Source organism: Misgurnus anguillicaudatus, chromosome 6, assembly GCF_027580225.2.
Source record: "Misgurnus anguillicaudatus chromosome 6, ASM2758022v2, whole genome shotgun sequence".
In the NCBI taxonomy this organism is placed as follows: domain Eukaryota; kingdom Metazoa; phylum Chordata; class Actinopteri; order Cypriniformes; family Cobitidae; genus Misgurnus; species Misgurnus anguillicaudatus.
Window position 1 is genome coordinate 2111821 of NC_073342.2, and position 21774 is coordinate 2133594.

General features: G+C 36.9%; 1 long non-coding RNA gene across 1 annotated transcript; it reads left to right on the forward strand.

Annotated features, from left to right (window-relative positions):
- Nucleotides 1-4866: 4866 nt before the first annotated feature.
- Nucleotides 4867-21118, forward strand: LOC141364231 (uncharacterized). The gene is made up of 4 exons (XR_012369889.1): nt 4867-5013; nt 5716-5754; nt 5960-6066; nt 16553-21118. It is a non-coding gene; the product is annotated as an uncharacterized lncRNA (long non-coding RNA).
- Nucleotides 21119-21774: the final 656 nt, after the last annotated feature.

Below are 21774 nucleotides of genomic sequence, written 5' to 3' on the forward strand. Positions count from 1 at the left end.
AATACTTGAAAATATACAAGCAGTGGTTTAATCTTTTTACTATACATAATTTTAAAAAGTAGCCTAAGTAAATATTTTCTTAACCTTATCTTAACTAAGACCTATTATAACCTTGCACTAAACTAACAAATTTAATTCCAGTATAGATTTATAAACTATTATAAAAAATTACCACCAGTAAGTGTTTCTGTTTTATTTTGGATTGTTTTTAGTCATAGTATTGACATTATGTTCTTTGTTATTTCAGTTTTAATTAATTTTCTATTATATGTGGGAAATTATTAATAAGTGAAAGTGATCCCATAACTTTTGAATGGGTAGTCCATGTTATATAAGATAGTTGGACAGAAAAAAACAATAAAACTGCTCTATGTGTAATTAAATAGGAAGCTACATAATATATTATACTTCATTATATCCCAGCTAACAGGGAACGTTCCCACAACATTCGCTAACGTTTTTTAAAAGTTCTTTAAAGGTTAGACCAAAACGTTTTTAACACAACGTTTATGCAACGTTCTTATAACGTTATTAAAGGTTGAATAACGTTCTTATGATGTTGATGAACAAACGTTCTTAGAACAACGTTCTCAGAACGTTCCCTTGAGGTTATTTCTAAACGATGAAGGTTGTCATAATGTTACGGAAAAACGTTCTTAGACCAACATTCTCAGAACGTCCTTTTGAGGTTATTTCTACACAATGAAAGTTCTCTTAATGTTACGGAAAAACGTTCTGAGAACAACGTCCTCTGAACGTCCTTTTGAGGTTATTTCTACACATTAAAAGTTCTCTTAATGTTACGGGAAAACGTTCTTAGAACAATGTCCTCGGAACGTCCTTTTGAGGTTATTTCTACACAATGAAAGTTCTCTTAATGTTACGGAAAAACGTTCTTAGAACAACGTTCTTGGAACGTTCTCTTGAGGTTATTTCTAAACAATGAAGGTTGTCATAATGTTGTGAGAAAACGTTCTTAGAACAACGTTCTCGGAACGTCCTTTTGAGGTTATTTCCTCACATTGAAAGTTCTCTTAATGTTACTGGAAAACATTCTTAAAACAACGTTCTTGGAACGTCCTTTTGAGGTTATTTCTACACAATAAAAGTTCTCTTAATGTTACGGAAAAACGTTCTTTGAACAATGTTGTCGGAACGTCCTTTTGAGGTTATTTCCTCACATTGAAAGTTCTCTTAATGTTACTGGAAAACGTTCTTTGAACAACGTTCTCGGAACGTCCTTTTGAGGTTATTTCCTCACATTGAAAGTTCTCTTAATGTTACTGGAAAACGTTCTTAGAACAACGTTCTCGGAACGTCCTTTTGAGGTTATTTCTACACAATAAAAGTTCTCTTAATGTTACTGGAAAACGTTCTTAGAACAATGTTCTCGGAACGTCCTTTTGAGGTTATTTTTAAACGATAAAGGTTGTCATAATGTCACGGGAAAACGTTCTTAGAACAATGTTCTCGGAACGTCCTTTTGAGGTTATTTCTACACATTGAAAGTTCTCTTAATGTTACGGGAAAACGTTCTTAGAACAACGTTCTCGGAACATCCTCTTGAGGTTATTTTTAAACGATGAAGGTTGTCATAATGTTACGGGAAAACGTTCTTAGAACAATGTTCTCAGAACGTCCTTTTGAGGTTAATTTTAAACGATGAATGTTGTCATAATGTTACGGGAAAACGTTCTTAGAACAACGTTCTCGGAACGTCCTTTTGAGGTTATTTCTACACATTAAAAGTTCTTTTAATGTTACGAAAAAACGTTCATAGAACAATGTTCTCGGAACGTCCTTTTGAGGTTATTTCCTCACATTGAAAGTTCTGTTAATGTTACTGGAAAACGTTCTTAGAACAACGTTCTCGGAACGTCCTTTTGAGGTTATTTCTACACAATAAAAGTTCTCTTAATGTTACGAAAAAACGTTCTTAGAACAATGTTCTCGGAACGTCCTTTTGAGGTTATTTCCACACATTGAAAGTTCTCTTAATGTTACTGGAAAAGGTTCTTAGATCAACGTTCTCGGAACGTCCTTTTGATGTTATTTCTACACAATGAAAGTTCTCTTAATGTTACGTAAAAACGTTCTTAGAACAACGTTCTTGGAACATCCTCTTGAGGTTATTTTTAAACGACGAAGGTTGTCATAATGTCACGGGAAAACGTTCTTAGAACAATGTTCTTGGAACGTCCTTTTGAGGTTATTTCTACACATTGAAAGTTCTCTTAATGTTACGGGAAAACGTTCTTAGAACAACGTTCTTGGAACGTCCTTTTGAGGTTATTTCTAAACGATGAAGGTTGTCATAATGTTACGAGAAAACGTTCTTAGAACAATGTTCTCGGAACGTCCTTTTGAGGTTATTTCCTCACATTGAAAGTTCTCTTAATGTTACTGGAAAACGTTCTTAGAACAATGTTCTCGGAACGTCCTTTTGAGGTTATTTCTACACAATAAAAGTTCTCTTAATGTTAAAGAAAAACGTTCTTAGAACGACGTTCTCGGAACGTCCCCTTGAGGTTATTTCTACATGACGAAAGTTGTCATAATGTTACGGGAAACGTTCTTAGAACAACGTTTTTGGAACATCCTCTTGAGGTTAATTTCTAAACAATGAAGGTTGTCATAATATTACGGAAAAACGTTCTTAGAACAACATTCTCGGAATGTCCCCTTGAGGTTATTTCTACATGATGAAAGTTGTCGTAATGTTACGGGGAACGTTTTTAGAACAACTTTTTTGGAACGTCCTCTTGAGGTTATTTCTAAATGATGAAGGTTGTCATAATATTACGAAAAAACGTTCTTAGAACAACATTCTCGGAATGTCCCCTTGAGGTTAATTCTACATGATGAAAGTTGTCATAATGTTGCGGGAAACGTTCTTAGAGCAACGTTTTTGGAATGTCCTCTTGAGGTTATTTCTAAACCATAAAGGTTGTCATAATGTTACGGGAAAACGTTCTTAAATCAACGTTCTCGAAACGTCATGTTGAGTTTATTTCTACACGATGAAGGTTATCATAATGTTAGGAGAAAACTTTCTTAGAACAACGTTCTCAAAACGTCCTGTTGATTTTATTTCTACTTGATGAAGGTTGTCAAAATGTTAAGAATTTTTTTTAGTAGAAAACGTTCTTAGAACAACGTTCTTGAAAACGTCCTCTTGAGGTTATTTCTACAGTACTTGATGAAGGTTCTCGTTATGTTAAGAGAAATCATTCCTAGATCCAGCATTTTCTAAACTTCCTTTTGATGATATTTGTACTTGATGAAGGTTCTTGTAATCTTAAGAGAAAACGCTCTTGTTTTAAAATAAAATAAAAAAAACAAGATCATTGCACATCATTTGTCATTAATCCAAGTAATAAGAACAATTATAGACTCTAAAATTTACCCCCAGGTAAGCACCTATATAAATGTACCAGGCCAAGAGCTTAACATTAAATAATAGTTGCAACTACATGCGTTAGCCTAGTGCTAACTAGACATTCAGAACACTCTGAGATGTTTGTTGGTCCAAATAAAGTAGGTACTGAACCATCTTTCAGGGTCAAACGTTTCGCAAATCCTGCCTTGAACTCACCTAGATTGGAGAAGCAATCGTCAGTAAAATAACAAAAAAGGGGTTTTTATCCTCTGAATTTGATTTATCTTCATGGTAGTGAAAACAACACAAACTTGCCCTTACAGCTTAAAACACAGTGTGTTAGACATGATGTTAACACACCAACTAGTGTAAGGGTCTGTGTGCAGATCAGGGTTTTCATTTCTCCCGTGCAAGACTGTAGTCTTATGCAAAGTATTGCCTTTATATGTAAATAGACAACAGGTCAGAGATTCAAAAAGAAAATGTATGTAACATGGTTCAACTCCCTACTTTAGAAACTTGTGTGTTTGCACACCATAGATGGACAGCTACATGACACACTGCAATAAAGGTAATTTTCGATATTGAAACTGCCTGGCACTTTAATATCAATTTGTTGAAAATGACAAAAAGACAAAAAATGTGGCATGGCTTTACATTTGGAAGATTATGTCACCAAGTTGAGCCCCCTGTGTGTGTATAACCCATGCAGGTTATTGCCTACAGTTGTGCAAAGGCCTGTTGTCCTGTACACTATGAACCAGGAAGGGTTTTTTTGGTGAACTGTGTACATGACATGTACAAAAGCTTTGACAATCAGAGAGACATTGTGTGATTGAAATGGTACAGAAAAAAACGAGAAACTAAGTTGGAATGGAAGATGCTCAATCATTCATATACATTACATGGTCAGATGATGCTAGAAAGAATCAAGCCACAGAGGAGAAAACCAATAAGTGCATAAGAATTTTAATGAAATTTATGTGATGGATAGGTTGCCCTTAAATTAAGGTGACCAGCTTTTTCAAATGACAAGTACGGACGTCCTAATGATTAAAATATCCTTGAAATCTTATTTGTTATTGTCTAGAAATTTAAAAACAGGGTCAAAACCTTTTTAAATGTTTTCATCTTTTATGTGGGTTATGGAGAACACACCAAAAACGGGGACATCCTTAAATTAATTTTTTTTTAATTTATGGGAAAAGTGGATCACTGTTTTGAATCTTGACTTAATTATAAAAAGAAATTATAAACACTTACAGGAGCAAAGTAAATGAAATAAAAAAAAATACAAATATTAAAGTAGTATCTAAAAAATAACGAAAATGTGAAGCATCTTGTTTATGGAATCTATCTATATAATCTGAAATTTAAAATATTTAATGTTTCCAGATGCTTTCTTAAATAGGTTATAAATTAGTAGAGTAATATAAACGTCTAATAACGCTTATATGTATCACCACTGTCCGTTTTCAGCGCTGGATATATTTATTTTGATATATTTATATAATCTAATATTTTATATTGTGATGTATATTTTTAAAAACAAATTGGCGCGCAAGACGAACCGCGCATGCGCATGAAGAAACGTTCCAGATACAGTCCACGCGGTGAGAGCCAAACCGCGTTAGGTAAGTGTGTATATTATTTATCTTTCTTTATTTTCTTTGAAAAGTATGACCTAGCTAATATGGCATAAAGTGAGTAACGTTAAACGTTTTAGCATCGATTGACCAGTCACTCTTTTTTCCATCATATGTGTCGGATTGTGTTTGTTTATGGGTCTGGCTAGTGGCAAACTGTGAAGTTACTGACCAATACCTGGTCTGAAATAAAAATATTTTGTTTTCCCAAAGACGAGGGCAGACGACAAGCATGAATAACCGCTGTGTGGACGTTATTTGTAAATGTGGTAACTTAGTTGACACGCTTTTGCAATGATTAGAACTTGCAACTCAAGTTTACTTACATGTTTAACGTTATTTCGCTTCTCATCGAAAATAATCTACACTACAGGGACTTTGATAATGTTACTTTTATTTATTCTTTGTGGAAGTTAGTTCAGTACTACTGTGCAGTACTTGTAACAGAAACAGTGTTGCTGTTTCTGTATGTTTGTGAATAGTAAACAATGTTTGCAGTATATCTGTAAACCATACTGTATAAGCAGTAACTTATACATGTAAGTTAACAATGCACAGTAGGCTATACACAATACTGCAGCAGCAGCAGTATAAGGCATGTTACTGCTTATATAATAGATATTGTTAGTATAAAATACAGCATGGCATGTGGCTCTTGAATATGTTTGTAATATTACTTTTCTCCCCCAGTAACATCTTTGAAGGTTTCATGAAATTCAGTCTGGCTCGGTATGCTGAGAATAATTCTTAAAAAAATGTAAAATAACTAGTTAAATCTGTTAAAGATGTATTTACCTGTTGTCTGCATAATTTTTCATAAGTCCAAGATTGAACACATTGTGTACCATTTTAGAGGTCTGCTATAAGTGATGTGGGATTAAGATGGGAATAATGCAGCCTGCAAAGTGCTAAATTATAATTTATTTTGTTTCAGATCCGCTTGGTAGCAATGGTCCAGGTGATGCTGTAAGGAAGGTTTTGCAAGTTGCCCCATACAATGGATCGAAAGGGAAAGAAATACCTTTGGCACTGTGATTATTCGTAAGTGTTTCAAAAGTTTCTGTAACTCGACTGATATTGCTTCTACAGGGAGTGCAGAGTTATTAGCCAAGATGTATTTTTGAGGATTACTTTTGTTATTGTACAACTACAGTGCACTTGGTCAATTCAAAATGTTAACAAACCCTCAAACCTGAACATTTAAGTACTGGGGGTGGAATTTTGCCTTTCTTGAGGGAATGTTTCTATGTGCACCATTGTTGGGCAGCTGTTGGTGTGCGGAATTGTTGGGCAACTCAGGGCTCCAAACTGCGACTAAAATGGTCGCATTTGCGACCAAATATATTTATTTCCGAGTGAAATTTCTGTCAAGGTCGCCATTGGCGACAATACAAATTTACTCCCTTTGATTGTAAAATTTGCATTATATGTGCATGTTTTATAACCAGTAGCCTATCGCTTCATTTGTTTTGTTAACTTCATGAAATGAGATGCGTTGTGTGAACGTCACCCCTCGTTCAGACAGCCAGTGACGTTATTGCTGTGTGTCGCTTGTCTCTTTCAATGAGGCGTTTCTAAATCTGCTTGTCATAAACAAATGAGTACCATCCACGCCAGTAACTGACGAGAGAAGGATGACGTGAACTCCACTGCTTTGTTCTCAATGGTAGTCGCTCCCGAAAGTCGCTCGACCTTTGCATAAAGTAAAACTTTTCTTAACTTTCTCGCTTCGCTGGACACGCGCATACGGTCGCCAACGGTCACTTTCACTCGTGTCGCCGGAAGTCGCCAGGTTTCCATTGAAATGAATGAGATTGCGTCGCTCTGCTACTGCTATCAAAAAGCAGGCTCCAGCAGCTGTGCCAGAACGAGCGCGGGAGAGAACGCCAGAGACACAGGGATTCATCTTTCCACATCAGTCAATGAACACCGTGCCGAAAGACATTTCAAAACGTCCTGGATTTTAGACTATTTGAACGACAAAGATGCTAAACGGAGCGTTTTTTTGTGCGCATACGTGCACACACTCAAGCCCAATGCGCGTTTTAAAAATCACGCAAACACATGATTTCTTTGGGCTTGACAGGAGATACGCACAAATGATCTTGTAATGCCACAGTCTCTGCAAGTATACTCATAAAAACAGACATTTATAAGTGAGCAGTTGAACAGATGTGTCAGTAGCTACGTTTACATGGACACATTTTGCCTCCATCGGATTAAAATCCTTCCGATTAAAGGAGCGGTGAATCAAAAACTCAATTTTAACTTGATAATTTGTTATATAAGAGGTCATCAACTTAAATGAACATCCTGCAAGTTTCAGAACTGAAAACGTCCGTGCTACTGAAATATAACCGTTTTTGGCACCAAGCCAGCTAAACACTCCAGTGAGGAATTCGGAAATCTATGACGTCAAAGTAGAATTGAAACACCTCCCCATAACCGAAAGGACAAGTCTACTTTTGTAGCCCCGCCCACAGCTTCGCGTGACACGTGTGTCTCAACGAGTAAACATGTCTTTAAAGATTGACAAATGTAACCAAAATGACTTTTAAATACATTTTTTCTGAGAGACTTTTATTTTGACGCGGTGATCTGTTATGATACCATGGAAACGCATTTTCGGTTGTGGAAGAACCGCGTGGGAACAACACAGAAGCTAAATACTTCAATTCGGAGGCTTGGAACTTAACATTAGCAATATGCTTGGATAAAGTTTGCTTTTGAAGAAGTTCCAGCTCGTGTGGGAAGCGTTTGTTAACGTTGTGGACACGGATTCATTTGTAAAGAAGTCGATGCTGGATTTGCAGAGAGACTGTGATTAAAAGCACCACTTATATTGGATCTGACAACAATGACACAGCAGTATAATACACAGTAAGACATTTTACTTTATTTAAGTTACTGCGTTTCACTATTGCTTTGTTAGAAGAGATCGCTTGATATGTCCTGTTGTAACATCCGTGTCTAAACACGTTTGTTTGACTGTTTTAATTTACTAAAAACATTAAACGATTAATAAAGGTACAACACTTAACAATACGACTGTAATTTAAAGGTAGAAATATACAAAGTTAGTTATAAGGAAGGATTTATCAGCCGCAGTTTAGATTCTGATGCCCGTTTACTGTGTTGTATACGGTAATTTAGGCGAATTGTGTTTGAAAGGTCAAACACTCAACAAAGCTTATTTTTTATTATATAACTGTGGTATTTAACATTACGTGAATGTAAAAGCAACCTCACAAGCACAATAGAAATATACAAAGTTATTGAAAAGGATTTATTAGCCGCAGTTTAGATTCTGATGCACGCTTACTGTGTTTTATACGGTAATTTAGTCCCGTCGAGTTTTGTTTCTACTTAAATATACGTATTGTCATTTATGTGTATCATCTTTAGTAGAGGTCGACCGATATGCTTTTTCTCTGGCCGATGCCGATTTTTTAGAAATTGGGGCAGCCGATGGCCGATATGTTTGGCCGATTTTCTATATGTACATAATAATCAAAATGTTCTCATCATTATTAGCAGATATTTTAAATGCATAAATGTCACTATTTAAGTCAAAGTATTTAAAAATATATGACAGGTCTTTCTGAAGAGTTTTACAACCTCCTCTGCACCATGCATTTATCAGACACAGATATTACCTGACACTCTGCTGTCATCATCTTTGATCAGTTTTTCATCATGGCTTTTATTGCTTTGTATGATAAAATCCTTATTTGGTAGACCTGATAAAATATTTATTCATCATAAAGTTAACATAGTAAATGGTTTTTAGTTGAGACTGTTATTTAGGGCAAATCTTTCTAAACACATTTACATTCTCATTTCTGAGACGCTATAAGTGACTGATTGTGCTGACAGTGACGTCTTGTGAGTTTAGTGTTGGGACAGATCTGTTGTTTCAACTGTTCATTCAAACGAATCCGGTCAAAGGAGTCAGTTCGCGAATCGGACGCGCTGTGTTCTAATCCAGGCTGAGCAGCGCAAAACTGTAAACAAAGTCTTACTGTAACAACACGAAAAACATTTCCTTTGTGGATATGATTTGGTCTTCCGACCTTTCGCCATCGAGTCAGTTTTGTTTTGAGTAATAAAAGCAGGGAGACAGAAAGCATGCGCGCGCGGCTCTTCTCTCTCTGTCACGCAAACAAAACTCATCATCACTCATTAATCACATGAAATGAGCCTAATCTTTGCACGGACTATGCACCGCGAGACATAAGCCTGTCGCGCTGTTGTACTGGCTGCTTAATTCGCGCGATCCGCCATCATTTAGTAAAGCTGTTTGTGAACAAGGCATGGCTGCACACACACGAGACGGGAGCGAGCTGCCTGCAGCAAGAGGCAGCGTCACGAGTTCTACAACAGCGCTTAGGTGCCCGCAGATGCGCCTGCCTATTAATCGGCCTAGTTTTGCAGCAAAATCGGCCAAAGCCGATTTTTTAAAATATGCCAAAAATCGGCCAATTAATCGGCCGGCCGATAAATCGGTCGACCTCTAATCTTTAGCACCCAGAATCTTTTGTGGCTCAAACATATTTGTGTTCGGCAGTTATTTTTATCACATTAATGCTTTTAAAACATTTCCCTACATGTAATGACGGGGAATGAAGCTGTCCAATCATAGCAGTGGGTGTTTACGTTCAGGTCTTCAATGTGGCCCGCCCCTTCAAACGAACCATTTCTCAAGACAGCCACTAATCCATGTTACAAAATAGCGTATTACTTATTGCTTTTATGTTTTTCAATGTAAAAACCAAGCACTTAATAATGTGATCGGATTGATGTGCGTGTTTATATGACACAAGATTTACATCAGATTTGATCATTTGACATGCGCACATTGCACAAATATAGTTTCACGCTGTTTCAAGATTTGCTTTGTGCCTCAGCTGATTATAAAGCAGCAGCAAAAACACCCATTCACGTGTGCCCAAAAAGCGTATTTTACTTCACGCAGTGCTGCAGAGACCATTCGCGAGAGCGAGTCCAAACGCACGCGTTTGTGGATCAGAATATAAATCATGGACTGACCGGACAACGCTGTCTTGTATAACTTTATGGGGAACTGGAAGGATAATAGGAACAAGATTAACAAGACAAATCACTTCTTGTGACTTCCTTCAACAAAACAAACTCAAATATTTGCGTCACATGTCATTACGGCAATTCTACGTCATTGCACGTGTGAACATGCTCCACACTCCCGTCCTGCAGGTGGCGGAAATGCGCCTTTCAGTGGGTTTGCCAACCGCCATTAAAAAAAGAAAAGATGGCACATGCGCAGAGCGTCCCAGTTTCAGTTATCCATCCGGTCAAGTGTATACATGTCCTTTTGAGCGGATTACAAAAGGTATAAACCACCCCTAACAAGCGGATTAGATTTTTAATCAGATTGCCACTTTTTAGTCCGATTGAGGTGTTTACATGGAGCATTTTTATTCAGATTGATCATTTAAACGGATTACAAATGTCCATGTAAACGCAGCTAGTGTAAAGATCAGTGCTTCTCCGTTCTTAAAGGGACAGTTCATCTTATAAGAAAAGCTTATGTTTGAGTCGTTATGTAAATCAGACTACAGAAGACAAAAGGAAAATCACTTTTATAGCTTTAAAAAGATCAATTATATTTAATTTATAGAATGAAAACAGTGCTGTATTAATTTGATACTGTTTCTCTACCTAATCAATACTGTTAGATCTTACTTTATTTGTAAATTTGTTCTTTTCTATTTTATGTTTGTAATTTCTTGATTTGTTCTTATTTAATTTTCCAACATCACTTTTTTGCTTATCTGAAAATTATTCAACTCATGACTCAAAAACCATAATGCAATTAATTTAACCAGTACTATATTGTAAAATTAAGTAATTTTAAAATACATGTACTGTAGGCATTCAGGTCCACCCTATTCCAAGGCCAACTTAAAATTGTATGGCCTTGTGACTGATGGTCAGATTATGGCAAAATAAAATTATTGCAGATGTCAAATGGTAAGGGAATGCTACTTGTTACAGCTTTCCACATGTATTAACCCATTTAATTAAACATGGTTTTGGATAACCTACTAGTCAAATGTTTACATTTAAAATTTACAACCTATATTGTCCGTCAGAATTAAATAATTGAAATAATGGTCATAATGTATTTTTTTGCATTTGTTATGTGGTGTGCATTTTGTTTCTGCGCGTGCAGGGGTGTGGGGGGATGTTGGGTTCCTTCCTCATTTTTTGTCCTTGGCCAATCACATGCCTTAAGAATAAACAAGTTAAGTTACCCCTTATGAGGCCATAATATTTATTCTGGGAGAGTCCCCCACCTCCCGGCCCCATCAGAGGCCACGTCGCCCCTCGAGCACCCTTTTCACCCCTGACCATTTTCATGCCTGCTAAAAGTAAGTGCATTGTTATCTGGCTCTTAAAAAAATTATTTGGCGCCTGTTTTTTTCCCCTATAAGAGCCAATGGCTCCTTAATTGATTTTTTTTGTTTGGAGCCCTGCAACTAAATGAAAAACAAAGATTTTACCATCTCACTTGTTTTTTTTCACCTGTTAAAGTGAGAATAATAAACAAACTCTACATTTACAAAAAAATTAATAAAACAATAAAAAAATAAAAAAAAATATAAACTCAGTGACCAATATAGCCACCCTTCTTTTCGATAACAGTCACAAGCCTTCCATTCACGGATTCAGTCAGTTTCTTGATCTGGTCTGAACCAATATTTTGTGCAACCACAGCCTCCCAGACACTGTTCAGAGAGGTGTACTGTTTACCTTCACTGTAAATGTCCTGCTTAAGAAGGGATCAAAATATCTCAATAGGGTTTAAGTCAGGTGAAGAAGGGGCCATGTCATTAGTTTTTCATCTTTAAAGCATTTACTGGCCAGCCATGCAGTGGAGTACTTTGATGTATGTGATGGAGCGTTGTCTTGCAAAATAATCAGTCTTCTTGAAAGAAGCAAACTTTTTCCTGTACCGCTGCTTGAAGAAAGTGTCTTCTACATTACAGGCAGGCAGGCACAGACAAGTATTATTAAAGATAAGCTTGTTGGACCTTTTTGGGTTGAAAATGGAAATAAAAAACAACTCTCAGACCTACTGCCAATTTTTAGAAGACACTTTCTTCAAGCAGTGGTACAGGAAAAAAATCTGCATCTTTCCAGAGGACTTTTTTGTGCGGGACAGCGCTTCATCACATGCATCGGGGTGCTCCACTGCATGACTGGCATGTGGAGGCCTTGGAGATGAAGGGCTGGTTACATGGCCCCCTTCTTCGCCTGACTTGAACCCTGTTGGGACCTTTTGATCCCTTCTTGGGCAGGACGTTTGCAGTGGGGGTGGGCAGTGCGCCTCTCTGGGCAGTGTCTGGGGGGCTGTGGTTGTGGCTGCACAAAATGTTGGTTCAGACCAGATCAAGAAACTGACTGAATCCGTGAATGGAAGCATTGTGACTGTTATCGAAAAGAAGGGTGGCTGTATTGGACACTGAGTTTATATATTTTTTATTGTTTAATTAATTTTTTTTGTAAATGTAGAGTTTGTTTATAATTCTCACTTTAACAGGTGAAAAAAAACAAGTGAGATGGTGGAATCTTTGTTTTTCATTTAGTTGCCTGATGGTTCTGCACACTAGTGGTTGCCTGGTGGTGATGTACATGGAAATGTTATCTTGGGAAGGCCAAAGTTTCACTTTTACTACTTAAGGGGACACTTCGCCCATTTGCATTAATCTTTGTATAGTTAGAACCCTAGTCATGTTTTTGAATGGTCGTGCATAATTTCCTCAGTTGCTGCTGAAACAGGAGAAATATATATTTCAGTGTTGCACTTCCTTCTTTCAATGATGTAAAAATCATCATTTTGCATCATTGAAAGAAGGAAGTCCAATATCTTTGTTGAGCGGGTGAGACTACAAACAGCCCTTTTCTCAGTCAAATTGGCACCAAATTCGAAATGTATGTTACATTTTGACTACAAATATGAGACACTTTCAATGAAGATTAATGTTTCTGTGGGTGAGGTGCTCCTTTAAGTGTTCCGGTTTGGGGGTTTGTTGACGTTTTGAGTTGACCAGGAGCACTGTAGTTGTACAATAACAAAAGTAATCCTCAAAAATACAACTTGCCTAGTAATTCTGCACTCCCGGTATAGGGCTTATTCGCAAACACTGGAAGTAGCTAACCGCGGCCATCTTGTTGACATGACATCTGTCCTGCCCCTAGCCGCACGTAGATTTGAGTTGAGGGGAGCAGTAGCCTAATGGCTTCATCTCGTCAGTATTAAGAGAAGATAAGCTTGATTGGTGTGGAACCATATCAAATAGACCCAATAGCCTTAAGTAAAGATCCGTCCTTATTGCCAGGCGTAACTTATCTGGATATTTATAACTATATCGTTCATACAGTATCCGCATACATCATACAAGCACTGAAGGGCCGTTCACATTATAACGATAACTATATTATCGTCCACATCACCAAACAATACGTTTATGCTAATTCGCTCACGGCACTCGCGCAAATCACTTGCCTTTAATATTGCTTGTATGTCCTCAACACGCTGCGTTTCGCATAACTCTAAACAGTGAATATAATAGTTTGTGTAATCTCTTACCTTTTGGCATAACAGTTAGTTAATGTAATAGATTAAAAAACATTACGTCAATTTTCACAGCAACTGCAGGTAATCTAATGTTATAGACCTCAATGAGCTTCACTGTCATTTTAAGTGCTCGTGCACTTGAAGTTCAATTCATTGTATCTGCATTGTTATAGTTTTGGTGGGAGCTCCGCTATTCTCTTTAAAGCAACACCAAAGAGTTTTTTTTACCTTAAAATAACACTTCCAAAACAGTTTCAGTCGTTCATCCACTCTAAACAGGGTGAACAGCACTTTCACATTCGCTTTGCAGCCCTCTATCGGCCAAAACCGCACTAAAGAAGTTTCCAACCGTCGGGTAGCGGTCCTGTAGTCCGAGTGAATACTACAAAAACTTGCTTTACGGCAGACCTACAATCCAATCAGAGCCAGCTATGCCTCAGTATTTATGACAGTGGGTAATGGACAATTACGCTTCTAACCTGTAGGGGGAGCAAAGAGCCAAAACTCTTTGGTGTTGCTTTAATATAAAACGATTTTCAAAACTATATTTTTCATAGTTATCGTTATAATGTGAACGACCCTTAATTCCCTACCTAGTATCAATGCCAGACCTATGTTCATAAAGTCATTAATCCTAATTTAATAACTGTCTCAATTTATGGCAGCTTATTTGAAAGAGCAGTTTCAGCCACTGCTTACAGCTAACCATATGTGATTAAATGATGGGGACAGACTTTGCTGTGAGGCATATATCCCTAACGTTACCTGTGGTAAAATGATGGGGACAGACTTTGCTGTTGGGAGTCTCTCCTTCTCTGGTTCAACTCCTCTGTCTCCTTCCTTTCATGTTTTCTGACAGTCTGTATCGCATAAAAACTAATTCCGGGGTTCTTTTTGCTGTTGTTAGAACAGCCGTGTATTACACCACACACCATCGCGCAGTTTTAAAAAATTACATCGATAATACCATGCATAATACCCACGCTGCCTCGCTTGTCAATTGACAGACTGACAGTTCTATGTCAACAATATGGCCGCCGCGAACATTGATGACGTAGATCGAATAACTCCTATACAAGTTCATTTAACAAACTTTTTTTTTTATGTTTCTGTAAAGCTCAGAGGTAGAGCATTGCATTAGCAATGCAAAAGGTCATTGGTTCGAAACTCTAAGAACACATACTGAAAAAATACATAATACCTTGTAATGCACTGTAAGTCGCTTAAGATAATAGCGTTTGCCGAATGCGTCAATGTAATGTTATAATCAATTATACCACATGGCTGTTGAATGCTTCTGATTAACAAATGTTTCACAGGTATGCATTATTTTTCGATAAATGCACACCTGACCTGTCAAATGTAACCACCCAAGCAATGTCTTTTGTAACCGTGGTATAAGAGGAATAATTGACTCTGATCCTTTGAGTTATTTAAAAATAATGCACACTAAGCTTCGTGACGTGCCGCATTACCACCTTGAGTGTGCATTATTTTGAATAATCCAGCTGCCCGTCATCAATTATTTCTTACGTATGCAACCATTATTTCTGTTTCTGATCGGCTTTTAGAATTAGTAGGAAAGGCTAATCTAATGATTTGAGCAGTCGATCAAATATTTGTGACAGGAAAAATCTGGCACAACATTCACCTGCAGAAACACTATTTAAACACTTTGGGGCAGTTTCCTGGACAGGGTTTGGATTAATCCAGTTATATTAGGATATTATATTAGGCCTTAGTTATATTAGGATTGGAGCTGGGCATGGATTAATCTGGATTAATCTCATACAAAATAAAAGTAATTTTTTGCAAAATATGAGTTTGTGCTGTGTGTAAATATTATGTATATGTAAACACACACACATACATGTATGTACATTTAAGAAATGTTTTATTTATATATAATTTTTTTATTTATATATAATATAGAATATATAAAAATATAAATAAATATACAGTCTTGTTCAAAATAATAGCAGTACAATGTGACTAACCAGAATAATCAAGGTTTTTAGTATATTTTTTTATTGCTACGTGGCAAACAAGTTACCAGTAGGTTCAGTAGATTCTCAGAAAACAAACAAGACCCAGCATTCGTGGTGTGCGCGCTCTTGGGGCTGTGCAATTGGGGTTTTGGTTGAGGGGGGTGTGTTCAAAAAAATAGCAGTGTCTACCTTTGACTGTACAAACTCAAAACTATTTTGTACAAACATTTTTTTTCCTGTAATCCTGTGAATCACTAAACTAATATTTAGTTGTATGACCACAGTTTTTTAAAACTGCTTGACATCTGTGTGGCATGGAGTCAACCAACTTGTGGCACCTCTCAGCTGTTATTCCACTCCATGATTCTTTAACAACATTCCAAAATTCATTCACATTACTTGGTATTGCTTCAGAAACAGCATTTTTGATATCACCCCACAAGTTGTCAATTGGATTAAGGTCTGGAGATTGGGCTGGCCACTCCATAACATTAATTATTTTGGTTTGGAACCAAGACTTTGCCCGTTTACTAGTGTGTTTTGGGTCATTGTCTTGTTGAAACAACCATTTCAAGGGCATGTCCTCTTCAGCATAGGGCAACATGACCTCTTTAAGTATTTTAACATATGCAAACTGATCCATGATCCCTGGTATGCGATAAATAGGCCCAACACCATAGTAGGAGAAACATGCCCATATCATGATGCTTGCACCTCCATGCTTCACTGTCTTCACTGTGTACTGTGGCTTGAATTCAGAGTTTGGGGGTCGTCTCACAAACTGCCTGTGGCCCTTGGACCCAAAAAGAACAATTTTACTCTCATCAGTCCACAAAATGTTCCTCCATTTCTCTTTAGGCCAGTTGATGTTTTTTTTGGCAAATTGTAACCTCTTCTGCACATGCCTTTTTTATAATAGAGGGACTTTGCGGGGGATTCTTGAAAATAGATTAGCTTCACACAGACGTCTTCTAACTGTCACAGTACTTACAGGTAACTCCAGACTGTCTTTGATCATCCTGGAGGTGATCATTGGCTGAGCCTTTGCCATTCTGGTTATTCTTCTATCCATTTTGATGGTTGTCTTCCGTTTTCTTCCACGTCTCTCTGGTTTTGCTCTCCATTTTAAGGCATTGGAGATCATTTTAGCTGAACAGCCTATCATTTTTTGCACCTCTTTATAGGTTTTACCCTCTCCAATCACCTTTTTAATCAAAGTACACTGTTCTTCTGAACAATGTCTTGAACGACCCATTTTCCTCAGCTTTCAAATGCATGTTCAACAAGTGTTGGCTTCATCCTTAAATAGGGGCCACCTGATTCACACCTGTTTCTTCACAAAATTGATGACCTTTAGTGATTGAATGCCACACTGCTATTTTTTTGAACACACCCCTTTCAACTAATTCAACTACTTGCCCAATTGCACAGCCTTAAGAGCGTGCATATCATGAATGCTGGGTCTCATTTGTTTTCTGAGAATCTACTGAACCTACTGGTAACTTGTTTGCCACGTAGCAATAAAAAAATATACTAAAAACCTTGATTATTCTGGTTAGTCACATTGTACTGCTATTATTTTGAACAAGACTGTATATACACTTGTAAATGTTTCTTAAATACATATATGAATGTGTGTGTATTTATTTAAACATAATTATTACACACAGCACAAACTCATATATTATGCAAAAAATAACTTTTATTTTGCATGTGATTAATCTAGATTAATCTATGCCCAGCTCTAATTAGGATATTAGTAGTTTTTTACAAACATACCTTACAAAAACCAGTACTGGGGTGAATCTTAAGACAAAACATGTTAAAATATATCAGTGCAAGATGTTTTTAAATTAAAGGTATTGCAGAGGATTTTCTTTTTCCGGGTGGATCATCAAGACTATTGGTCCTCCTAGTTGTCAATCAGGAGTGTTTCGCAATTGCATTTTTTTTAAAAGTGAAGAAGTCGGTTCTTTTCAAAAATTTTAGAAAATCCTCCGCTACACCTTTAAGGCAGCTCAAACATGCATTTTAGTCTGGGACTTATTTGGTCTGGGACTATTCTGGATGGGCCCTGTCTGGGAAACTGTGTATTTATACATGTCAAAGACAATTAAAAAACAAGCATAAGTACTAAAGTAAACGATAACAAACATATCATCATTAGTAAACGCCAACCCCATTCTCTTCTATTGTTACAGTTGTACAAATGACAGCGCATCATTTTATATCATTCTATACCAGTTTGTTTTACACACTATCTCAGCACGCTGATATAAAGCCAAATCACACAACTACTAGAGCAATATTAAACATTAGTTTGACTCATTAGTGCCAAACTACTTGCTTCTGCTATGGATTCCTGATACGGATGAGTTTTTATTGCATGTGACAAGAAAGAGGGAAGAGCGTGACACAAAAAATACTATTCTGTATGCACTTGTTTATCCTAGTACTTTCGCACTTGTTTTAAGTGTCTGACATGAATTTACACACAAACCCTGTTTTCACAGACAGGACTTAAGGCTAGTCCTAGACCAGTGTTTCCCAGCCCTGGTCCTCGGGCGCGCCCTCCCAGGGGGCTTTGGATGTCTCCTTATTTAACACACCTGATTTAACTCATCAGCTTGTTAGGGGCACATGTTTACCATTTTAGAAGGAGGCTGATGAGTCGAATCGGGTAAAACCATCCAAATTGTTCATCTTGTCAAAATCCATTGTCCATTAAACATATCCTTTTAGACTGTATTACATTTACTCCTCTGAGAAATCGTTTTTACTCTGTTGATAGTTTTGAAAAGGTTTTTAATCAAGTGAGCCCAAGCATGGTTTTAAGATTTTTAGAGGAAATAAATTTGAAACATCTATTTTAATCTTCCTTTGATTTAATTATACTGTATTCTCGCCATGAATATAGCCTTTGAAGCTGGTATGCCGTTAAAAAAGAAAGAAAGAAAAGAAAGTCGAATCAGGTGTTTTGGGTGGGGGGACGTCTGGAGCTTTCTGCGGGGGTGTGCCCGGGGACCAGGGTTGGGAAACACTGTCCTAGACAGTCTGCTCTGGTGGCTGCATTATCCAATCGCAAATATGTAATTGTACGGCTTCAAGCCTCCATTACTAATTTTAAAATGACCAGTGGCAAATGATAGAAATGGTAAAGCAGTTCACGGGATGGTACTGGTGGAATATCTCTGGCGGTTGGAAAAGACTCTCAGCCAGTCAGATTCGAGAAACAGAATAAACATTTTCTATAAAAAGCTATAATCACACTTTTACTCAAGCTATATTGTGTTATTAAATGATCTATTCTGCATTTCACAAAAAGTCGAACCTGGTTGCGCCTTCATTGCAGACACCTTAAAGTATGTTCCACATCGAGGAACAAGGGTAAGTCATATTCTGACTATACAAAGCTTAATGCAAATGGGTGAAGTGTCCCTTTAATGGCGCGCTCCGATTATTAGCATCAGTTTTAAGAAGGTTGTGGTCATGACAGTGTTGCCTTCTAAATCAGCTTCTTTTTTGTCCACAAATCAAGTGACTTTTAATAAATGAGTAAAAAATGAACAAATAAAAGAGTAAACTATTGCCCCGCCTAAGACTTATCTCTTTAACCAAGCATTTACCTACTTCATCTCCTATACATACTTATGCCGCATCTATTATACTGTATGAATGCCTTTAACACTACATGTGATGGGCCTCTTTACTAATTGCACCTTGTTTCTGTTTCCCTGTCTCATCCTCGTTCACCGAGGAAATCTGAGACGGACAGGTCCAATTCCAATTTGGAGGGATGCTCATCCCACCATTCATCCGCCTGATGCCCATCCTCATGCTGCTAAATTGATGACTGCTCACATATACTCACCGGCCACCTTATTAGGTACAGCTTACTAGTACCGGGTTGGACCCCCTTTTGCCTTCAGAACTGCCTTAATCCTTCGTGGCATAGATTCAACGAGGTACTGGAAAAATTCCTCAGAGGTTTTGGTCCATATTCACATGATACCATCATGCAGTTGCTGTAGACACGTTGGCTACACATCCATGAAGCGAATCTCCAGTTCCACCACATCCCAAAGGTGCTCTATTGGGTTGAGATCTGGTGACTGTGGAGGCCATTTAAGTACAGTGAACTCACTGTCATGTTCAAGAAACCAGTCTGAGATTATTTATTCTGCCGGAAGTAGACATCCGAAGATGGGTACACTGTGGTCATAAAGGGATGTACATGGTCAGAATCAATGCTCAGGTAGGCTGTGGCATTGACACGATGCTCAATTGGTACTAATGGGCCCAAAGCGTGCCAAGAGAATATCCCCCACACCATTACACCAGCACCAGCAGCTTGAACATTGATACAAGGCAGGATGGATCCACATTCTCATGTTGTTGACGCCAAATTCTGACCCTACCATCAGAATGTCGCAGCAGAAATCGAGACTCATCAGAGCAGGAAATGTTTTTCCAATCTTCTTTTGTCCAATTTTGGTGAGCTTGTGCGAATTGTAGCCTCGTTTTCCTATTCTTTACTGTCAGGAGTGACACCCGGTGTGGTCTTCTGCTGCTGTAGCCCATCCACCTCAAGGTTCGGCGTGTTGTGGGTTTAGAGATGCTCTTCTGCATACCTCACTTTTTTATTTTGCTTTTACCTCCATTGTACCGAACTGTGACGCCTGAATATATATATGTTTATATGTATATATGTATATATTTATATTTATATGTGTTAGTATTATATAGCATAGTATATACTAAATTCTATACTACATTACTGTAACATATGTTGTAGCTGAAATTAATAACAGGGTCTCTTTCCTCGGTTACAAACTGCACCACACTACAGCTGTAACATGTAAGATGGGAACTGCACCTCCTGGCTAAGCCTGGTTTTCTCACTGGGTTTTTATTCCTGTCTCCCTGAAGAAGTATCCCCCTTGACCAATGTTTCTGTGTGGCTTGCTTACTAGGAAACTGCTGATATTAACCTTATAACGTCTTTAGAAAATTATGTTAATACTGGTATATAGTTTGGAGTTGGAGTATATTACATACACTGTTCTATCACTGTTCTATTACTGTATGTTCATAATTTAGCTTGGTATGGAGTAATTCTTATTATATTATTTATATAAGAAATAACTCCATGTAACCTCAAATACTCCATCCTTAACTGTATTTAAAACTTTGAGGTTCTTTGCTTTTCTGTGTCGTCTTATATTCTATTACATGTACAGATGATTTGGTATGATGAACTATTGTGAAAAGCACTGTATAAATATAATTGAATTGAATTAAATTGATGTTTGTTAAACATTTTTGCAAGGATATTGTACTAAGACATAAAGTTGGTGAAATGCTCAAAAATGTTTTGTAACCTTTAAATAATGGAAAGTAAGAAAGCTGGATATTGTATTGTTTTGGATTATAAAAATTAATGTTTAAAGAATATTATATTTGTGAAAATAAAGTTTTGAAAATATTGTAAGAAACTTTTTATAACCTTTGAACACAAATGTTTAAAATGATAACTATATTGTTGATATAATTTAAAAATAACCATTAAAAGAATGTTATACAGTATGTGAATGTTGTGAAAAATGTTTTTGTAACCTTTAAATAACGTTCTAATCATGACAAGAAAACTGGACATTTTGACGTTTTAAGAATGTTAAAAATAAATGTTCTAAGAACGATGTATTATGGATGAGAAAAAAGTTAGGAAAACGTTATATGAAACGTTTTTAGAACCTTTAAATAACGTTCTAATCACGAAAAGAAAACTGGTCAATTTAACGTTTTAAGAATGTTAAAAATAAATGTTCTAAGAACGTTGTTTTATGGGTGAGAATAAAGTTAGGAAAACGTTGTATGAAACGTTTTTAGAACCTTTAAATAACGTTCTAATCACGACAAGAAAACTGGACATTTTAACGTTTTAAGAACGTTATAAATAAATGTTTTAAGAACGTTCTATAATGGGTGAAAATAAAGTTAGGAAAACGTTATATGGAACGTTTTTAGAACCTTTAAATAACGTTATAATCACGACAAGAAAACTGGACATTTTAACGTTTTAAGAACGTTATAAATAAATGTTTTAAGAACGTTCTATAATGGGTGAAAATAAAGGTAGGA